The sequence below is a fragment of the Ambystoma mexicanum genome, chromosome 9 (assembly GCF_040938575.1).
Source record: "Ambystoma mexicanum isolate Mex_15411 chromosome 9, UKY_AmexF1_1, whole genome shotgun sequence".
Taxonomy (NCBI): Eukaryota; Metazoa; Chordata; class Amphibia; order Caudata; family Ambystomatidae; genus Ambystoma; species Ambystoma mexicanum.
In genome coordinates this window covers 235,676,905-235,699,944 of record NC_090931.1, presented here as the reverse complement: position 1 = coordinate 235,699,944, position 23,040 = coordinate 235,676,905, and the positions used below count along the sequence as shown (strand labels likewise).

At 40.3% G+C, this 23,040-nt stretch overlaps 1 long non-coding RNA gene across 1 annotated transcript in view; it reads left to right on the top strand.

Annotated features, from left to right (window-relative positions):
- LOC138489623 (uncharacterized) overlaps positions 1–22,824 on the top strand; it is a 168,417-nt gene extending 145,593 nt beyond the window's left edge. Inside the window, exon 3 of the long non-coding RNA XR_011274835.1 lies at positions 22,255–22,824. This is a non-coding gene — a long non-coding RNA (uncharacterized lncRNA). The remainder of the gene's footprint in view (positions 1–22,254) is intronic.
- Positions 22,825–23,040: the final 216 nt, after the last annotated feature.

The window sequence follows — 23,040 nt, the reverse complement described above, 5'->3', positions numbered from 1 at the left end:
ATTTTGAATACCTAGATTTCAGGTTCATAAGGGTACTGGGAGTGATCAGAAGGATGAGAGTACAATTTTTTTTAAAAAAAAGAAAATCTTTTTATTGTATGTTTTGTCAGATTACATGTTGATAATAGGAATTGCTCTCATTTCAGCGTATACCAAAAAGACATGAACAGAGTCTCAACATAAGCGAACAAACAGCAAAACAGCTTGTTGTATATATACCAAGTTGAAGTCATCCCTCCCTCCGTACCTCCATGAGCCCTAGCTGCAGTTTAAACCCCTCGATTCCATTGTTTCAGTTTCGTCCTAATGCCTCACGCGCTGTCAGCCATACCAGTACTCCCTTTGTCAAAACAGCTATCCGTCAAGGAGGTCTGTCATCTGAGGGGCAAAATAGGGCCTGTATTAGAGCATTCAACGCCATCATATTATCATTCGTCTCATGCACTCCCTGTTTGATAGCCTTATACAACACAGTGGTTTCGGCCATTCTCCACCTCCTCATGTCCACCCACCAAGCCACCAAGCTACTAAGCCACAAAAGTCAGACCCTCCAGCCTCTTCCATGCCATGGCTGTCCTGCGTTTCACCAGTATACAGGTCAAACTCATAAGTTTAGTTACATGCTGACCCTTCTTCGAGTGAGGATATGTGCCCAACAGGCAAGCCCAAGGGGTCCATGGGAATGACAATATGCCTACCCCTTCCACTTTCAACTTGATACGTTTCCAAAAGATCTTGTGTAACTGAGCACTGCCAAAACATGTGCATAAGAATTGCCGGCTCAACGCCACACCAAGGGCAGGCCGAATGTTAAATCTAGCTACCATCTCAGGTGTCATGTTTTTTCTATGAAGTACTTGTAACTGTATCAATGTATGTCTCGCAATCAGTTTGGACCTAATTAATAATAAAGTCTGGTCTCGACTGGGGAGTAACTCCATGGGCTTTGACAACATTGAAAAGCATTCCAGGTAGCTCAATTGCTACCTTATGTGGTTGAAGTTCAAGTGTGAGAGTAGGTTACCATCCCAGGACAGATGCGACAATATACTCTTCCCCTCAAAATTAAGTGAGGACAGAACCTCAAACATCAGGACATATATAAACCTAAATTCCCATCTCCAACAAGGTTTATATTTAAATCCGACACCTCTAGAAGATGAAGAACACAATACCATTCAAATATTGGTGGATAACAGCGACCCTCAAAGTATTACTTTGAGCACAGATACCTTTATTGGAATGGCAGTTGATGCCCAATATTATTCTATTGGTTTAGGTAATGAAATCCCAGGCGACTGTTTTGACATCAGCGATGGTATTCCTCCATAAAAGATTTTTACTAGGCATGGGGGGAATTTCCTGGTATACTCTTTCTGCCCCTACGGTGTGCAAGAGGTGACTTGTGACATTAGGAGAGAGGAGGTAGTTTTCAGAGTCAGGGGCCACTACCTCGTATCCCCTGTCCAGGTCCACAACATCAAAAGAGATCTCTCCACCCTACTGGAGGGTACCACCAGAATTGCCAAGTCTGAGGTCTTTCCAGATTTCAGGCAGATGGTCGAGGAAAGGATCAATCTTGCTGATGCCTGTGAGACCGAGGAGCAAAGACAAAAGCTTAAACAGGTCTTCCTGGAATTCCAAGATATCTTTTCAGTGGACTCATATGACTGTGGACGCACATCCATTCATTCAACCACCATTCCCACAAACCCCGGGATGGCTCCAGAATTTGTGAACAATACCGGTTACCTCTCGCATCCTTGGAGACACTCATAGCGATTATTAAGAATTTAGAATCCCATGGGATAATTCGTCCAGTCCCCAGTACCTTCAACAACCCGGTACTGGGGATCCTTAAACCAAACGGCCAATGGCGACTATGTGCAGACCTGATGGAGTTGAACAGGGGCTGCCACAGATCCAAAGGTCAAAGGTATGCATCGCCATTGACCTGACCAAAGGTTACTGGACAGTACCCATGAGTAGGGAAGACCAACACAAGCTTTCCTTTACCTTTGTGGGGCAACAGTACACATGGATCAAACCCCCTTTTGATACATAAACTCTGGCAAATAGTTCAACATCTTCCTACATAAGGCCATGCCCGAGTTGGGTGAAAGGTGGAAACCTGGCCTATGTGGATAATGATTTGATCAAAGCTCAACTGTGGAAGAACATATAGCAGATCCACTATGTTCTAACCCAGTTGCAGAAGGCCAGAGCAAAACTGTCCTTTTAGAAGGCACAGACGCGAGTGAACTTCTTAGGGCAGGAGATTCACACTTGAGGTTCTTAATCCCCAGGCGAAGAATGTGGAAGCCTTATTGAAAGTAAAAGACCCAACCACTCTGTGAGAATTAAGAAGCCTTCTTGGACTTACTAATTATAGTCGAAAGTTCATTGAAGACTAAGCAGAGGTCACTCGACCCTTGGTCCATTTATTATAGGCCGAAGTCAAGCGGGAGTGGGGTCCAGAGCAATCCAAGGCAGTTAAACAATTGAAAACAATCCTTTTCCAAGCTCTTTGTTTGGCTTACCCCATAAAGAACAAGGAGTTATTCTTGGGCACGGGGTTCTCAGATACTTGCCTAACAGCGGTATTGTACCAAAAGCATGACAAGGTCAACAAGGTCCTCTCATATGCAAGCAAGATTTTGTCCTCTCTGGAGGAAAAATTCAATGACTGTGAGAAGGCACTCCTGGAAACAGTGTGGGTGCTGAAAACTTACCGCCTATTCATACAGGGGGAGCACATTGTTGAAACTTCTCATCAACCCTTGCAATATCTACAAAGTGGCAGAATCTGGGCGGGGAACGTTAGTAATTCCTGAATGACTTCCTGGATTCTGTCGATGCAAGGCTTTCCTGTGCAGGTCAGATACGGCCAAAACAAAAAGAGTCCCCTAGTGCAAGAGTTGGCAGACTAGCATGATTATGCTCAAGAAAACTGTCTCGAGGACGAAAGTCTAATGACCAACAACAACATGGAGGCATACTTAACTTCCCCACACAAGGTCTATGAAGAGGACACATGTCCGGGGAGGCCTACAGTTTATGTGGATGGTTGCTCCTACCATGATGATGGCAACAGGGAAAAAGAACTGGTGGTTGGCATTGGGAATGCCAGGGTGAATGAAACCCTGGAAAACCATCTATTGGAAGAAGATAAAGGTCATTCAAAGATAGAGGGGCCAGATAAGACTGGGAATGACCTGGCTGACCAGCTGGCTAAAACCAGAGCTCTGTAGGGGGATTTCATAGAATTGGAATCCCTGCTGGGTGAAATACAAATGGCAGCCCAGTGGAGTAAAGATACCGACACATTGAAGACCCTGTAAGCTTTCTTCTAACAGAGTAGGATTATGCGGTAAAGAGGAACTCTGTGGGTTTGATGAAGTTTTCCAAGATGTTCCAGATCCAGGATGGTTTGTTGGTAAGGAGAGCCCTATCTGGCTGTGACCAGTGGTTGGTACCTAGCTCATTCCGAAGCCTGATGTTGAACCACGCCCATGATGCAGACACTGCCGGTCATAGTGTGTTTCATACGACATTGGAAATCTTGCACAAGGTTGCCTACTGGCCATAGATGGGCCAGTACCTCAACACTTACTTAAAGGTGTGTCTTGTATGTGATCAATATCAACCCAGTTCACTCACACACAGAGCTCCCTTACAAAAAAGGGGAATGATACTGCCTTGGTCAGATTTGAAGGCGATTTCATTGGGCCATTGATTCGCTCCTCTAGAGGAAACAAGTACATGTTGACTGTGAGATGCTTGTTCACGAAGTAGGTAGAATGTCTTCCAGTCCCGAATTGTAAGGTAGAGACAGCTGCTGCACTAATGATCAACCACATCTTTTCTCGTTTCAGCCTCTCGCAAAGGATTGAGTCAAACCGAGGAAGCCATTTTACCAGTGAGGTGATGGCGAAAGATGTGGGAGATTCTAGGGGATAAAAAAAAAAACTCCACATTGCCTACCACCTGGCCTCAACCTGGAGTTTGGGGGGGTCGAGATATATAACAAAACAATTGTGAGAATCTTAAAGAAATGTGTGGCCAACTCTGGACCCAGTTGAGACATCCAATTGCCACTTGTCCTGATGGCTATTAGGTCTACACCATCTTCTGCACCAAAGTTGTCTCCATTTGAGCTCATGACCGGATGAACAAAATTGTGTTACCAGAGCATCTGCTCTATAGGACTCAGGAGCAAACACTGATAAATGCGTCCACTACTCATGAGTACATTGTAAATTTAAGGAAGCACCTCCAGCATGCTTTTGCTTATGCTCGGTGCAATTTTGAAAAGTCAGCTGAGGGAATGATGGCCTACTATGATCTAAAGATGACCAAGAAAGAGTATGAAATAGGTGACAATGTTTACCTGTACAATTTCCAAAGGAATCAGGCCAAGGAGAGGAAATTCCTCCCATCTTGGCGTGGTGCCTTTGAAATTGTAGATAAAATATCACCTTTTGCTTACAAGAACCACATCCCAAAAGGAGAACTGACAGAAGAAAAATGGGTCCACATCAACCAGTTGAAAAGCTCTCATCCCAGCCACGCTTTACGACTGATTGATGAGCCAAATGAAAGTCGAGCAAAGGAACTGTCTGAAGAATGAAAAGAAAGGATGAAAAATCATATAGAATATATATATATATATATATATATATATATATATATATATATATATATATATATATATATATATATATTACACAGCCACTGCACTTTTTGGGCAGCTTATAACTTCGCTCCCCCTGGACGAATCTTCACCAATCTTTGCCAAAAAAGTATATGGCCCTCTCTGAATTTATTTGCGCATTTTAGTGAGGTTTGGTTAGCGGGGGTTAAAGTTATATGGGGGTCCCAAAATGTCTTTCTTTCCCATAGACATAATGGGAAAAAACTTTGCGCACAGCTAGAGCTCAAACCGCTGGACGGATTTTCACCAAATTTGCGGTAGGAGCGGTAGCCTTCTCCCGAAAGTGTGCTTTTGTTAATTTGGTGCAAATCCATCCAGTAGTTTTTTTTAAATGGCCAAAATTTAAAGCAAAAACATTAGTGATATCCATGTCCGCTCCATGGACACACTATCCTGTTCGCGCCACGGACAGAACACCGATTGGTTGATCGGGTTGCATCATGTCCGCGGATATGCAACATTTCTGCCGATTTGCTGGAGTGAGGCATGAGGCGCGGCACATTGTTTTGATGCGCCTGCCATCTTGGATCTACTAACAGCATGGCAGCGAACATAGGGAAATTGCAATTTTTTTTGGAGAGTGTGTTGGTGTGCAGGAGTGCTTGGGGAGGGTTGAGGAGTAAGAGATGGGTCAAATATTGTATTTGTTTAGGTGGCAGGTGCCCTTGATGTGTTCGCCATGCCCGCGGTCATAGCAGCTGTCCGAGGACATAATGAAAGCACTGCTAGTTATTTTATTTTAGTATGATGTTAGTTTTGGGTTGTTAGAACAGCATTGATTATAATTAATATCATCTATAAGCAGCCCACATAACACAGTCAAAATGTTTGCTATTATAGGTGTGTTATGCTGCAGTGGTTGTGGCCAGGGCCTAGAATCTTGGGTGCATGGCCTACTGCACCCAAGATTCTAGGCCCTGGCCACAACCACCACAGCATAACACACCCATAGAATCTAACACCCATCAAATATCCACAACCCAAAAGTTTGTGTACTGTTTCATTTGTAGAGATTGTATGTGAAGTTTTGGCTAGGTTATGCAGTTAAGATTGTAGAGTTTGTAACAAGGGGTGCAGTTTTTCTGAGTTGATTTATTGGATACTTACTGGTTGAGTTTTTTGTGGTTGTATGAAGTTTTTTCATGATATGTGTAACTGGACCAGACATACTATTTCGATCTCTGTGATAAAAGAAAAGATCATATGTTAGAGCAGGTAGTTCATAATGAGTTATTGCATTGCATAATAGACATTTCTGTATTTTTGGACCCTCGTATTTAGTACTTTACAAGTACCATAGTTCAAACCAGTGTACTGTGCAATTTGCTCAGTTTCTTTGTTTGTTTTCTAAATCATTGGCCCTGTGGGAAAAAAAATCATGCTGTATTAAAAAAAAGAAACTTCTATGGTGTGGTATAATACATTTCTTTCATTGTTTTACTGTTTATTTCTTGTTTCATGCTAATCTTTTATCTTTGGTTTGTTGTACATTTGTGGGGAAATTAGATACCTGTTGGCGTATTCTAACTGTTTATTTTTACTTTTATTCTATTCATCTATCTGTTGGGTTGTTGCAGATGTTTTGGGGCAGTTAGTTACCTGTTGGTGTATTCTAACTGTATATTCCTAGTATGATTTTAGTGGTATTTATTTATCTGTTTGCTTGTTGCAGAATCTTGGGGCAGTTAGATACTGTTGGCGTATTCTAACTGTGTATATCTTGTTACATTTTAGTGGTATTTATTTATCTGTTTGCTTGTTGCAGAATCTTGGGGCAGTTAGATACATGTTTGTGTACTCGAATTGTGCACAGTTTTGAAGTTGAACTTTTGCTTATGTTCATACACAGATTACGTATAAAATTTTGGTTTTAAGAATATTACGTAAGCATTTAGAAGATTTTCTGGTAATCTCTGCTTTAGAGTAATGGTACTATCATTACATTCGAACCATCCACAATTCTTTTTTATATATGCAGTCTAGTGACCTGCATTGGTTGTGGCTCCTGCGTGGTAGATTATACCTATTGTTGTGAAGGTTTTCTTACCAAGTGATACTTGACCATGTGTGAATCGAGTCAGCTTACAGTTGTTTTTGGTACCATCTGCATTGTAACGTAAAAGCATTACTATTACGTATTTACTATTTGTCTGTATTTGTAAGGTGGAGCGATTATCTGAATTGCAGATAGTACATAATCTATCATGGTTTGCATTTTATACAAGTTGCTGAAATGGAATGGATTCACAGTTAGGCATGGATACATACACAAAGCGTTCATTAAAAACTTCTTCCTGTGACACATGGTTGCAGAGAGTGTATGTATGTTTCCACATGTATGAAATCTGAAAGATTTCATTTATAGGTATGTTTTTGTTTTCCAGTACTTGTAGTAAGTACATTAGAAATTCTTGTGGATCTTCTTGTGAGCTTATAGTGAATTTGACAATTCCAGCACAGTAGTCCAATTCTTGTCTTATTCCATGAACACTATAAATGTTGTCAGGATTGGTGGTTGCATTTCTATGGAGGACTAACATTTGCAAACACAATTGTTGTGTATTGTGTAAGTAAATGCTCTCAATAATTGGTGTCAATTGGAATAGAATATTTATTGCTACATTTGCATAGCAATTTACAGCAGTTACATTTGAAAATTTAAATGGACCTGATAGTTCTGTGTGGAAGTAATTTGTTTGGAGTTTGTGTTGCTTCTTTGAAGAAGTAGTTGAGTTACTTTGACCACTAGATTCTTGTTTGATTGTATTAGTTTCTTTTTTTTTCTTTGGAGGAATTGTAGTGATACCCTGTATCGTTTCAGTTTGAAGTAGTTTTCTTTTACAACGTTTTGCTTGTAATGGAACAGGATAGGTTTTCAGATGGGGTATGTGGAGTGAACGCAGCCTATTGTATTCTAGAATGCAAGGAATATCAGCATTTACTTTACTTGCATCAAAGTTGATTAGAAATAGCCTGTCGAGTGTACGTAAGCGTGATAGTGCTACGCAGATCATGCCTTTTTTAAAGACTGTGCTACCAATATCTATTAATATATCTATATTAATATCTTTATATTGGGTAAGACCTTGTGATTTGTGAATGGTCACTGCGTATGCTAGAGTTAGTGAAAATTGTTCTCTGCGTACATACATGTCTTTGAAAAGAAGGAAGTGGGCTGTTGAACGTCCTATCCTTTTAACTTCTGATAGTTTGTCAAAGAGAATATTGACAAATTGAATATTGTTGTCACGTGGGTATGGTTGAAAGCCAACAACTGTACCAAGTGCTCCATTAACTAGTCCTTGTTCCACGTCAAGGTTACGTTTGAGCATTACTCTACAGTTTCAAGATAATTTTAATATTTTCTTCAAACCAGCTGTGTTGGAGATAGAGTTTTCTAGGGTATTTAGTCTTGTTGTGGCTTGTTGACACATGGGTAGTGTCATACCATGTACGTCCAGTTTATCTGTGGAACAGCTTGCAAGAGTTGGCATCAAGGCATCATGGCATCATACAGTTGACATTTGTGTGTGCTTATTGTTGCATGACATCAGTAGCACATGAGTTATGGCCATAGAGTGCATGGATGTGCCTGGCTTTTAATACTGATTGTGCTTCTTGAGATAGTACACCAACTCTAATACTTTTTAAAATGTTGGCGTATGTGAGGTCTGCAGATTGGCTCATGTTTTCAGTTAATTCTCTGTATTGGAAATGTTGCCAAAGGTTTACATTTCCTATGCTGCCAAGAGTTTTACGGCACAGTTTGTGCCCTAAGGTTTTAAAAATAGGTCCAGCTTTCACTGGTGTCAATTGAAGAAGATCTCCGAAAACAATAATGTGTTTTCCTTCAAAGAGCTGGTCGTAGTGTGTTTTGAGGACCTCTTGTAATCTGAGGTGAATCAAAGCCAATATTAGGTTGGAGACCATGCTCACCTCATCTATTAGCAGAATTTTCATTTGTTTGAAAACTCTGGGTAGTTCCATTGCAGCTTCTGTGGAAAGTTTGTAATAGTCTAATTTGTTTTGGTGTTCCACTGGAAAGAGTAGTAATCGGTGCAAAGTGACACCACCTATGTTGTAGGCAGTTACAACAGCTGACAGTTTGTTGTTTGTCAATTGTTGAAGGAACTTGCTGATGATTTTGATTAAGAATTTCTTGCCTGAACCACTCACATATAGCAGTATAGGTTTTATTTTCATGTTCCACACCATGTTCAATTTGTTTTGTTATTTCTTGGAAAATGCTATGCTGTTCATTGTTCAGTTGTGATTTCAGTACAGCAAAGTCTTCTGTAGCATATTCATACTGGCACATGGGGCCTCATTACACGGACGGCGGTGGACCAAGGTGCTATTAGCACCTTGGTCCATGCCGGTAAAATACCAGCACCGCCTTGGAGGAAAGGGGAATTACCGCCTTATTCCAAGGTTGGTGGGGCGGTAATTCCCCCTTCCCCCATTGCCCTTCCCCATTCCCTTTTTTGCCCCATAGGGCATAATGGGAATGGGGAAGGTGCTAATTACGGCACCGCAAATTGCGATACCGTAATTAGCTCCCTGGTCCCTTTGCGGGTTGGTTTTTAACGCCTTGTAGTAAGGCGGTAAGGGTTAACGGTCTCCGGTACCATTAACGGTAACCGTTAACCCATACCGCCGTCCGTGTAATGAGGCCCATGGTCTTTTCTACTTCTGTCATGGCTAATTCTTCCTCATTTGCTATTAGCGGCTGTCCACGTGGTTCTTGGCTTCCTGCTACAGAAGGTTGACTACTGTCGGGAGTGTCCACTTGTAGTTGGGCCTGGAGTTCTTTGTGTTGCTGTTCATTGTGCAACATTGTTTGTTACTGTGTAAAGTTTACGTCTGCTATAGTGCTTTCATTTGCTTTGAAAGCATCTTCATAGGAGTCATATGTATCCAGTAACTCTTCTTCTTTTCTCCATGGTTTAAAAAGTTGTAGCAGGGACATGTAATACATTTCATTATGGTGAGGAGTTTTTAATGACAATTTGATATGATTAATTAAGCTATATTTGGTAAGTTTCACTAAGCTGCCTTCACAATTTACCACTCTGTATCTACCTTTCTTTTCATCTGGTTTAAAATTATTTTTGTATGTGAAGTTTTGGGCTACGTGGTAGAGACACATGGTTTCCAAAGGGGTACTCCTGTTTGGGTAGTCGTGTCTAGTAAATTGTTTTTCAAAATGTCTTGGCTGTTGGGATCATTTTTGGCTATTGTTTCTATGTCCCCATATGATTTGAGAACTCTTTTTCTAGATTTAGTAGGACCAAGACTTAGCCATACTATATTGTCAGGTTTTCCATACAAGGCAGTACCGGTTAAGCGGTCTGCAGCTTCATAGCAGCCACATTCTCTATTTTTATTCCTAAACTGTACAATTTCTGTGATAGTATTTTGTCAGATGATATGTCATCCCAGAGGTCTTGAAGCTCTGTTTTCTCTGCTTTGGTTAAGTAGGCTGTGACATATCGTGCAACTGCAGTGGAATTCTCTGCAATGTACTGCACATCTATGTTTGCATTCCAAACATAGAGTTACGAGTTCACTTTCAACGCGAAGGTGGAATATGTATTCCACGTTTTGTCTGAATCTGGGGTCATCAGAACACATTCATAGGGAGCGATATTCTGATGCTGTTATCTGTATGGGTCTATCATCGTACTTTCCTCCTTTTCCAGTAGGAAAGAGTAGGGGAAAGGCCCGGGCTTCTATACTTTTTTCCCATATACTGATTGTAGATCCTTTGGCTTGTTGCATTTGGGAAGTTTCAAGTGCATCATCTATAGTGTATTTAGAGTGTAAAGGATGAATTGTAAAATGGTCTAAAATATTGGATTCTGTAGTAGGATTTAGAAGTTCAAATTGACCAGTTTCCGGTGACTCTTGAATTATGTCTATGGTTTCTCTCAGGTTTTCTTCAATATTAATTTCTTTGTAGTATTCATTGTTTTTTTTAGATATTGCAGGGCTTGTCTAACTTTATGTAAGTCCATGAGTTGTTGCCAATTTTTTTTGGCTTTTGTAGGTACGCCATTTACTAAGACAATTAAAGATTGATCTATTGGCCTTTGCACTCCTAGAGTGTGTACATTTTCTGTGAGATCTAATGGTAAATAAACTACTTTGCCACAAATGCCTTTGACTAATTCAGAGAGAGGTAATTTTGCTGTTCTTGGTTGGAGGTGTATTATTGCTTGAAATGGGTTCACTGTTTGAATTATGATGCACTCATATAAATTTAGCTGTTGCAGGGGTTTTGGTACTGGGAATAATTCCAAGTTATTTGTGATAGCACGTGAAGGCATTTGGTTGTTGTCAAGTTTTGAAGTGCAGTAATTGCAAAGTATTAAGGGGTCAGGAATGTCGTATTTGTTTACCTATAAGGTAGAGAGCTAATTGGAACCATTTGGAATCTTCCTTGTCTTCTATTTTGTTATGTCTATAGTTTTTGTGGTACTTTTATAAAAAATCCTGCAGCAACACACACACATGGTTTGGTACTTCAGCTAAGGTACTTTTAAACTTTAGTATTTCTTTTTTGTATGTGTTTAATAGAATGTTGCTATTTGTACAGTAGTTGCTAGTTTGTTGTACATCTATTTCATTTTGTGAGTGGATTTCAATTCCAAAATATTTTCTCTGGATATAGTCTATTTCTTTGAGTAGTTGTTTGGTTGTACCATGTAGAAGATTGTTATTTAAGTTGGCTAGTGCTAAAGAAGGACTTTTAGCATAGTAGAGTTTTTGGACTAGATGTCTTATAGTTGAATGATGTGTTGTTATCAGTTTGATATGATGGAAGCTGCTTTTGCATATAGGTCCTGAAATGCAGGCTAACAAATGGCTTTGTAGTCCTGTGTTTTTGTGCACTGGACAGGCATCCATATTTTGTAGTAGTTTCATTTTCAATTTGTCTTTGCGTTTTACATACTGATTGAGGAACTGGCGTAAAGATTTGAAAGATTTTTTGGCAATGTTACACATTGATGTGCACGGCCATTTGTAGACTGCACATTTTGGTTCAGGAGATTGGGTAGGTGATGCTGAGTTTTCTGGGGATATTTTTGTGAGCAGAGTGTCTTGTTCTATAAGGATGTTATTAAGTTTTTCATACCCTTGTCCACTGCTATGTATGGCAATTGGGTTTGTTTGCTTTTGTTTATATGCTTGTTCATTAAAATATGGTTCTGTGGTCGTGGTGTGACTCCATTCACCTCCACAGATGTTTAAGAAGCTATTTTTGGTGATATTGCGTTTATTGAGAAGTCTTTTTTGTAGTTTAGTAGTTAGTTTTGTTAGTGGTTTCATCCTGTTTGAAACTAAAATAAATAACTTATTTTTGAGAAGGATTGCACTGTCTACGTGAGCTTCTAGGATTAATTTTCCACGGTAGGTTTTACAAATGTTTGTAAAACATTTTTTTTGGTATGCATACTTGTCACTACATCGAGATTTATAGGTCTGGTGTTAGCAGTAGTGGTAGCTGAAGTCTTGTTAATCACTTTCTGTTTGGTTTTACATTTTGATAGGGGAGGGGAAAGTTTTGGTAATGGAAGCTTGTTTTTTTTCGCTTAATGAATATATTAGCTGTTTTGTTTGAACATTTTGTACAAAATCTGCTAGAGATGGATGCTTATTTTGGACACTTTTATTTTGATTTGCTCTGCTTCTGCGTTGCTTTTTGGTAGGCAGTCTTTGGGGTCTGTTGGAGAAAAAAAAGAAAGTGTGGGTTGGGCTGTTGTGCAGTGTATGCATGCTTTGTGCATGAGTGTCTGAGTATGATGGTAAGTATGATTGTGGAGGTGTGTGATTGTGCAATGGGCAGGTACATTAAGTTGGGAGGCTATTCTTCCATTTGCGTGTTACTATACTGGGCTTCAGATGACAATATACAGCATGTAGCTGGTAAGGGGAAGCACTAATACTACTAATGGCAAAGGGTTAATATGTTTTTTTCTTCTACAACACTAAAATGCTAGTGTGTTTGAGTAACAGTTAGAACATTATGTTAGTTTTGTACTTACTTTTTTGTGTGGAAAGTGTAGGTTTCTTCTAAGTCCTTGTTCGTACTTCAGACGCTGCTGCTTTTCAGGAGAGTGGTGTTCACTGAAAGTGTAAAAGAAAGAAGTTAGTGCATATGTGTGTTTATAGCAGTTTTGTTAATGTCGACATTGTGTTGCACTATTCTTTGCCTATGTGCATCCTATATATATTATTTAGAATCTGTTAGTTGAATATGTTTTTCAAATGAGTCTAATAGTAAACCTATAGAGCACACTTGTTTTTTTAATATTATGTTAATGGATGTTACGAGATAGAACAAATAATCATATGAATTTTGTGCTATTTTTACAGAGTAAATGGCAAAGATTGTACATAAAAGCATTCAATGTATGCCTTTGTGAAGGTTTGGGTAATAAAGCAGAAGGATTTGATATAGAAGCAGTAGTGTTGTTTGATCTGGGGGCCTTTCTAATAATATTGTCTGTGTGTGTGTGCTTGAATGAAGATGTATGTGCTCATCCTGGCTGTGTGTAATTTTATAACAATGGACAGTCATTTTCATTATTATACTGTTATTTTTCACATCTTATAATATGAAACAATATTTTTTAGATAGGTGTGTGTGTAAACAAACATTTGGAGAGATGAAAGCTCTGCAAGTGACACTTCATCATAGCAGAAGGGAGAAATGACAGTAACTTCATTTTACAATTTATACATGGTCAGTGGCATTTACTCTGTTCATATTTTTATTTATTTGTTTTACATTTTTAAAGTGCTTATGCAGCCTGCAGGCGTTGAGGCGCTGATACAGGAATGGTTTATTTTTTAGTTGCGTAATTATTTTGTCTTAGTTGCATATTTATAATGCGCTTAAACACCCAGAGGTGTCTAAGCACGGACCCGGGGATCGAATCTGTGTTGGTTTGTGTCGTCTTGCTTTCAAGGCGCGCACGTTGCCGCTGAGCTATGCTCCCGAAATGTGTTGTATTTCTAGAAGAGGTGTACATGTACTGTGTAGAAAATATTCATACCTGTAGTCTGTGTTCATGCATGTGGATGTGCATCAATCTGGAAGTGGAAATCTTGGGAAGTTTTATAGTAGTTGTTGCTGTAGGTGCTTTGCAGTCACAGCCGAATTGTACTGAGAGTGATCAATAGTACATTTAAAGTGCTGAACTGTGATGACAGAGTTAGATGTAGAGTTCTTGGATGTGATTGGTGTATGATTGTGTGACTGCTTAAAAGTAGCCAATGAGGAAATGGTGCAGTGAGTGCAGTGGAAAGGGTAGTAGGGCTGCCCTCAGTGTTATTTAAGTGCTCCGCAGACAGCGCGGCTGTTCGGAGACAGGACATGCTTGCATCCGGGGTTTCCAAGCATGAAGTGGGAGTGTATTTTGAGGATTAGCCAATGTTGAGGTTCTGCTTCATATTGAGAGAGGCTGTGTATAGTGAAGATGGTGGAGGTGCAGAAAGTCAGGGCGTTGGTGGTTGGAGATATGTTTGTGAATGGGTTGGAGCCGTATGCAAAATCTAGAAATGTGGCTAACTATTGTGACACAAAAGGAGTGGATGTGGTGTGAAGCACTGTGCCTGATGTGAATTTGCAGGCAATTCTAGTAGTTTGTCAGGATGTGGGTAGGTTACATAGTCCACATGTAGTTGTCCTACACTGTGGTGCTGTGCATTTGGGCTATGTTAGTTGCCCTACTTTGTTGCAAGATTTGAAAAATTTGGTTCAGGAAATCATGAAAGTCCTTCCAAATGCCAAGGTTATTTTTTTTCTGTGTGACACCTAGGGCAATATGGGACAATAGTTCTGTTTTTTTGTCCTCAGCAAAATGTTGCCAGGTGCTTAGTCAACCGAGGCATGTTTGGTTTTATGACTAGACCTGGCATGTTGTTTTGCGACATTGACAACATTGACTCTGGCAATGTCGATTACTTTCAGGAAAATGGCATTTCTTTATCTATTATGGGAAATGCCATGCTGTTTTGGAACATAAGGGTTGCTTTGGAGAAGCTAATGTGAAGATTTTTGGAGGAAAATAAGCAAAAAATCCCCCAAAAAATGAAAATAAAAGGTGTTTCTGAAGCAACTGTAAAAAAAAAAAAGCCAACCTCAAAGGGGAAATGGGGCACGCTAATTAATTTTTCATCCCCTAAGCTCAGATTTTTTGATTTGTCCACGGACAGCGCGGTTATTAGAGGACAGCGCGTATTACATACAGGGATTTTGGGGTTGAGTGGTATGCAAATGAAACTGAGCAGAACAAGGGATTGGTCAATAAGGTTTACTGGGTGTGTTGTGTAAGGAGAGAGTTTGTCAGTAGGTCTTTTTCCTGATAGAAGAGCAGATAGCTATGTCTGTGTGTTTCAGAAAGCAGATTGTTTGGATTTTGGGAGATTTGTGGATACATTGGTTGGCGGTGAATGCAGGTCGCTGTGGAGTGGCTGCACATCTTGGATTCCCTCATGATTCTCTCATATGGAAGTGCATTGGCATGGAGTGCGTGGAATGAAGTGGGTGGATTTGGTACCTCTCTGTGCTTCTTTGGTGACACAGCGTCATCCAGACATTATTATTATTCATTGTGGAGGGAACAGTTTAGGACATGTGTCTGGAATCCCTTGCAATTTGTATCCAAACTACAGAGTAATTTTTGCCCGTATTGCGTACAGACAAATGTGGCTGCGTTCTTTTTCATTTGGTCAACAAATGGAGAAAGCAAGGTGCAATGTTACCAAGGCTCATTGTGCCTTTTTGAGAGATGTTGGTATGTCCTCTTTTCAGAATGAAAACATTATGTTTTGTAGCACACACATTTTCGCAGAGATGGAGTACATCTTACTTATGCTGGCAATCAGATTTTTCTGCGAAATATACAAAATGCATTGTGACCTTTTTTGGAATTGGAGCAATCCATTTTGCTGTAGATGTTGACCATTTGAAGTTTTCGAAACACAAAAAAAACACCACAAAAAGGCTCTTTTCAGAGCCAACTCTTCCTCCCAGAGGTGCAATGGTTCTGATAGGGCAGTACCCCAAAATTTTAGATGTCCACGGACTGCCCGTGGACATCTAAAAAATGTACAGGGCCCTGCACTATTTATTTGTCACTTCTATTTTTTAACTGTGAAAGGCGGCTCCGAAAAGAGCCTTTGTTTTTGTTTTGTTTTTGTTGTTTTATATTTTTTTGTGTTTTTTAAACATGACACAGAAGGAAAGGAGGGGAAAGAAGGGTAAGGAAGAGACACCAACCACGGGGATAAAAAAAAGGGCAGTTGGAGAGCGGAAGATGTAGAGTGGGCCTTACTTAGGTAGGTAGCAGTTCTTCTGGTGCTCCTTGACCCCAGTCTCAAAAACACTCCAAAGGTTCTCCCCCCTGCAGAGTACTGCGTTGCAGTACATGCACAACATTGTGACCCTCGAAAGTTAAGGGTCAACAGCATCATGAATGGCCTGTGAGGCAGCTGGAGGGATGCGCTGTCCCAGAGGAGTGTGTGTTGTGGTGGCAGGAGCAGAAACGGAGGATGCTGTAGAGAAAATCAACCTACTATGTGTATCGCAAGGTACAACCTTACAAGTAGCCACATCGTGGAACGACTTTAGGTGTCGCTTCATTGATGTAGTACCATAGCTATACGAACCAGGCCTGCCACGACTCAGCACCATGCGACACTGAGTGCACATCACCTTGTTCGCATGAGCTTTTGACTTTCCATCAATGGTGGTAAATAACCACCACACCCAAGACTCATGATGAGTGCTAATAGTAGCGACTTCCACTAACTCATCCTCTTCATCCTCTTCACCTGTCTCTTCTGCATCCTCACGCCTGTTCCCCTCTGCAGGCCCTTGGGGATGTGGTGGTGGTGGAGGGGGTGGGGGTGCTGATGTGGAGGCAGTAGCAGTGAAGCAATTTGGGATGCCATCTGGAAGGTTAATAACCAGGAACCAAGAATAGCAACTTGCACAATTGTCCTGTTGTAAATCTTGGAAATCCAAAAGCAGAATCAGGATCAGCTCTGGGGTGTGGCCTTTTATAGGGGTGCTCAGGCGCCTTTCTCGGACACCCGCACCGTCCCCGAACACTTCGAACATCAAGAATGGGCTCAAAAAGTTCCAAAAAGTATGTAGATTGGTAGGGACATTGTCTGGGGCATGTGCAATGGTGAACTTTTACTGTAAAATACCTTGGATTAGTTAAAAGCACTTTTTTTAAATGTTCGCAGACCCCGACAGTGTCCGGAAATAAGGACAGACACTCAGCGTGGGTGCGGTCAAATGATGACGTTGCGGACACGTTCGCAAATGGGACGGCTGTCCGCAGAACACCAAATGCGTAGTGCCGGTTGTGCGCATGCGCGCGGGTGTTCTGCGGACAGTGTTCAGGTCTACGAACTAATTAAATGTGCGACACACGTGCGGCAGACAGTTGCAGAGAGGCGCGATGTTTGTAGGCCCCAAGTGTGTGATGAGCATGTGCGTGGGGGTTCTACGAACAATGTTGAACTCCCCGAATAAAATAAATGTGCGTCAAAACTTTACAGACAGGCGGACATCTTGTGTGTTCTGAGGACATAGGCATTTCAATTACGAACAATATGAACAGGTATATTGTCCTTAGGACACCCCCATTTTGTTTACATACAGACAGGCAGACATCTTGTGTGTTCTAAGGACACCTCCATTTTAATTACGGACAGTACGGACAGGTATAGTGTCCTTGGGACACCCCATTTTGGGTATTTGGGGACATCCCGGACAGCCGTGCTGTCCGCGGACACCCTGACTGCCTTTTAAAAAAAAAGACACAGGTATATACTAAGAACACATTTCAAATGTTATTATTGTTTAACATAGGAAAAATAGGAAAGAGAGGGGAAGCAGAAACTGAAACAAATATAGGGGAATTAGGGGTTTGGACATGATGTATGGGAGGGGAGCAAGGGATGGAAGTTTCATCGTACCATTTTTCTTGGTGGGGAGGGTTTGGGGATAGTTGGCTGGGACATGGACAGGGGGAACAGGAACATGTGGGACAGTTGTATTTAATGTTTTCTTCAATGTGGTCCACAATACACTCTTTTAGTTGGTTGAAGTGTTGTAGTAATAACTCTATTTTCAGTTCCATTCGTTTGAGAGGATCTTCTATTATCTCTTTTGGTATATTAGTTTTATTGATTGTCTAGTCTGTTAAAGAAATGTGTTAAGTACATATAAAGGCATAGTTATTAATTGGTTTATATAGAGAACTGTTGTATCTACCATTATCATCACTTTCTTCACTCATCTCATCTCGTGGGAAATTCTCTTCCAGCCATTCCAAAGTACTGGACATTTCTGTGTTAAAATAAATAAATATTAGTTTTAGTGTACATAATACAGAAAATGTATAAGTATATGAAATAAATGTAGTGTACTTACTACTTTTTTACAAACCTTTACTGTTACTGGTGTGTAAATATGCTCTTGCTTCTTGCTGTGCAGTTTCTGTGAGGCATATTTATTTTGTTTTGGTATATTCCATTATATTGGAAATGCGACTTCAGTGGATGGTTGGTGTGTTACATACACAATTTCCACTTTTTATTTATTATTAAATATAATGTATGTATATGGTGCTTTTTGAATATGTTTGTGTGTTTTTATTGTATGATATAATAATGGAAGATACCCTTTAAGTTTTTGGATAGTGTTGATGGTGACTGCGTGCACCTGCGGACATGCGCACGGTCTGCAGACATCAAAATCACTAGTGGGGAAAGGGTTTAGTATTTTCTATGTTATATAAAGGTAAGGTAAGGGAGTCTTAGTAAACATTTGTCACATTTCCATTATCTATATTTATATTCAGTGAAAAAAACTTTGTTAAAGGAGATTATGGTTAAGTTGCGCTACTAAAAACCTATGAAATTCAGTGAAAAAAATGTTGTTAAAGGGACGTTATGGTTAAGTTATGCTACTAAAAACCTATGAAAATCAGTAAAAAAACACTTTGTTCAAGGGACGTTATGGTTCCAAGTAAAACCGAAAAACCCCAGAAATTCACATGTTATTGTAAGCTAAGCAACCATAACTTGCGCCACCACCGTGCACTGCTAAGACTAACAATCAGGACATCAAAGATGACATCACTAATGTCATTGATGACATCACTGATGACATCACTGATGACATCACATGTGCATTTATTTTTCATGCACAGCCTCCACACAGGATTGTCATTGTAATGTTGGAAAGAAAATGTAGAGATCTTTGGAAGAACTGTCATTCAGTAAATACTTTATTAAGCGCTGCATTGCTATAAAAACTATTGCATTACTGAGTTCTTTCTAGTACATGAACACACTCATGTACCCACGTAAGCATTCTCTGCAGCATGCGCCATAGATGTGCAATATTCAAAACCTTCCATGTTGGATACTAAAATGATGAATGCTTTCATTTCAGAGTTTTGGATAGTGTGAAACATGTAATAAGTACCTAACAATGCCTCCCTTACTGTATAATTGTTCTACTACAAACAAACCATAACAAGACTACAATGCATACAAATACAAGAATGTGCAGGGAAAGTAAAGTAAGCAAAAAACCAGCACTATTACCAGACAGTGTTCATACCTTCACTTATTCAATTATTGCTGTGTTTCAGGCTTCGTGCTTCTCCTTTGTATATATATCATATGATGTGCCTGCAACCTAAGGAAAGCAGTGTAACAACATATGAGAAAGGTAAGATCTACAAACATAGTACCTTTTGCATGTTTAGTTGCTGGCTGTTAGTGAAGAAAACCACCTGCCCTACATATGTCAGTGCACAGAAAAAGAGGAAACCAGAACTGTGATGTCATCAGTGATGTCATCAATGACATTTGTGATGTCATTTTTGATGTCCTGTGTGTTAGTCTTAGCAGTGCACGGTGGTGGCGCGAGTTATGGTTGCTTAGTGAAGTATTGGCACGACTCTTAACAAGGTATCAGCAACTCAAGTTTATTTATAACAAAATTGACCCGGCGCCCTACACTGCATACAACCGCTTCTCCGTCCGTTCATCCACACTCTCACCATTCCTCAAACCTCACTCACATCTCGAATCACAACATTCTATCTCACGCATCCGCAGGCAGGGTGCCCCATACAATGAATGAAGATTCCAACTAAGATGAATTACATTAATACTTAAAGAAATACAACACTATCCCCCTCCTTAAAATAAATAAACAAAACGATAAACCAGAAGTTAACCACAAAAAAAACAAAGAAACAAAACATTTCACAAGAATAAATATATACATGGCTCCCAATAAATATGTTACAATAGAATGCAAATAATTGTCCAAGACGTAATCCCATGAACCAACATAATTAATTGTCCATGGCGTAATCTTTGGACCAAACAGGTAGTTTCCTAACTCTTGCATCTCAAACAATCCTTCCATCACCAACAACAACAGAATTGTTCTCTCGATACACATACACTTCTCCCACTTCACCTCCTTGTTGCCCACTCATGACACCATATTGTGAGCACACATCATCCTCAAATAGCTCGATAGCCCTTTTGTTATCTCTCTTCTTCATCCTTTCTTCCATGTTACCTTCACCTTTCCAATTCCATTTACTGACCCTATCAAAGTTCCACACTGACCCACCACAAACGTTAACAGCTCTTCTATGTTTTCCTGCTCTTTTTGAACCCTGGTGTAAAAATTGTACCTATTGATTGCCACATTCGTCTCTGAGGCATAATATTTATCCAATTGTCTCAGGGCTCTATCGTGCTCATCACTATCACCAGCCTCATTGACTGATAATTCCAGAAGCTCTCTATATTTCCTTTGACCCTCCAAACCTAAAGCATGGAATAGTAGAAGCTTCTTTTTGCGAGAAGTCAGTCCTTCTTGTTCCACTGTCTGAATGTAGTTTAACCAAAACTCCTTCCATTCGGACCAAACTACTATAGGCTGACCAGGGGTAGGAAGGAAACTCGCTGGTGGTTGAATACTAATACTCTGCATCGCCATACTCTACACTTTGATGATTACCATTAACTTCTTCTTGAATGGTGTCCAAAGACCTACTTCCAAATTTACTCTCTCCCAAAAAAATAATTCATGAGTCAATTTTTTTTCTTTTTTACTATAGCTTGGATAGATGTCGGGGTCTATGCATTTCCCAAACACTCCGGTAGAGTCCACTCCACTGATAATTGCTTTATCCAGTCTCTGGCTAATGTAAGTTCTGTCTGCAAAAGAAATGCAGATTTAACAAGGGGGGTCCTGGGAGTCCCTCTGCCAGACATTAGTCCTGGTTACGAGAGACTTACCCAGAGTCTTTAGCTCACTATCTTTCACAGAGAAGAAATATCCCAGACATATCAGTCTTTGTCCTGCCCTGAGGCAGTCCAGCACCGAAATGCGAGGCAATTCTCCTCTGAACAAGAGTACCAACAGAAACCCAAAGAAATGCTACACTGTGGAGTTTTATAATAGTGGCTGAAACCGAATTTCAGAAAGCAAAAAACAAAAAAAAAATATATGTATATATATTTTTTTTAAGTACTGGGATGAGGTTGAAGCTTGTCTCGCAACATCTACGCATGACTTCCTTGTTTGCGACAAAATGGTGTTGCGTCACGTGACGTGCGTGACGTTCAACAATGTCCTTTCTTTTAAAATGTTTACCAAAACAAAACAAAACAAAGTTGTCCTATGCGCGCGCGCGTCACCGCAAAGTCCTCCGTAGAAAACCTCCACTCTGAGAATGCAAACACCCGACCTTGTTGCCTCTGGGGCGGCTTCACAAAGAAAACACCACAAACAAACTTTAATGTTCGCTCAGAGCAACAGCTCTCTCCTCCGTCGTGGGCTCAGGTGCCGGGGAAATCCTCGTCACCAATTGAAGTATTGGCACGACTCTTAACAAGGTATCAGCAACTCAAGTTTATTTATAACGAAATTGACCCGGCGCCCTGCACTGCATACAACTGCTTCGCGGCCCATTCATCCACACTCTCACCATTCCTCGAACCTCACTCACATCTCGAATGACAACATTCCATCTCACGCATCCGCAGGCAGGGTGACCCATACAATGAATGAAGATTCCAACTAAGATGAATTACATAAATACTTAAAGAAATACAACACTTAGCTTACCATAACTGGCGAATTTCTGGTGTTTTTCAGTTTTAATTGGAACCATAACGTCCCTAGAACAAAGTTTTTTTTTACTGATTTTCATAGGTTTTTAGTAGCGCAACTTAACCATAACGTCTCTTTGATAAAGTTTTTTTCACTGAATATATATATATATACATATATATAAAACGGAGTCATTTACTTGGTGTTATTGTACAAATGAAGAAAATAAATAAAATGTGTTTTCTAAAATGGAAATGTCATGTTATAACTGTATGTTGTTGTTATTGTGAATTCTATGTAAATATTCCTGGGGAAAAATATGTGTAAAAAGTACTGAAACTCTTTTTCTATCTTTTATTAGAGAACTAGCCTCCTTAATTTCAAGCCTGGAGGTGAGAGTCGAGTCTAGTGAGAACCCCAGGGACCTCGAAAGGAAGGAAGAAACGGGCGCCGTGCCATGCCCTCAAACCCAAAGATGGAAGGGGATGCTGGAGTGCCCACTCCCAAAAGAAGGAAGAAAAAGGGGTGCCATGCCATACCCCCAACCCAGAGATGGAAGGGGAGACATGAGTGCCCACTCCCTGATGAAGGAAATTACACCCAATGAAATCCCACTCTGCCCTGCTCTTCCGCAACAAAGAGTCATGGAAGAACAGAGGGGACATGTGGGGTGCATTTTAAGGCCCCAAACAGAAGTCCCATTCACATGATTAGCAAGATTTTTAACACTGAAACAAAAATGGCCTGGCATTTGTTTTTGTTTTTCAAGTAAAGTTAAAGAGCTATGTGGAAAGAGGCCTATCTGTCGTTACCAATGGACAAGTAGCATTTTAATTTACAAAAGAAGGAGGAATCAAAGATCTGTGTCAGATGGAAAACAGGATTTTTACACATTGAAAACAAAAATGCCCTGCACATGTGTGTGCAAATAAAGACGGTTTGAAAAAGTAAAAGTGAAAAAAATATCACTACTCACAGAAAAATGTCAGGAAAACAAAACATGATGGCCCTCATTACAACCTTGGCGGAGGACCATGGTGCTATTAGCACCATGGTCCATGCCGCTAAGGTTACGATTCCACCATGGTGGATGGCGGAATTATTGCCCCATTCCAAGGTGAGTGGGGCGGTAATTCCCCATTCACCA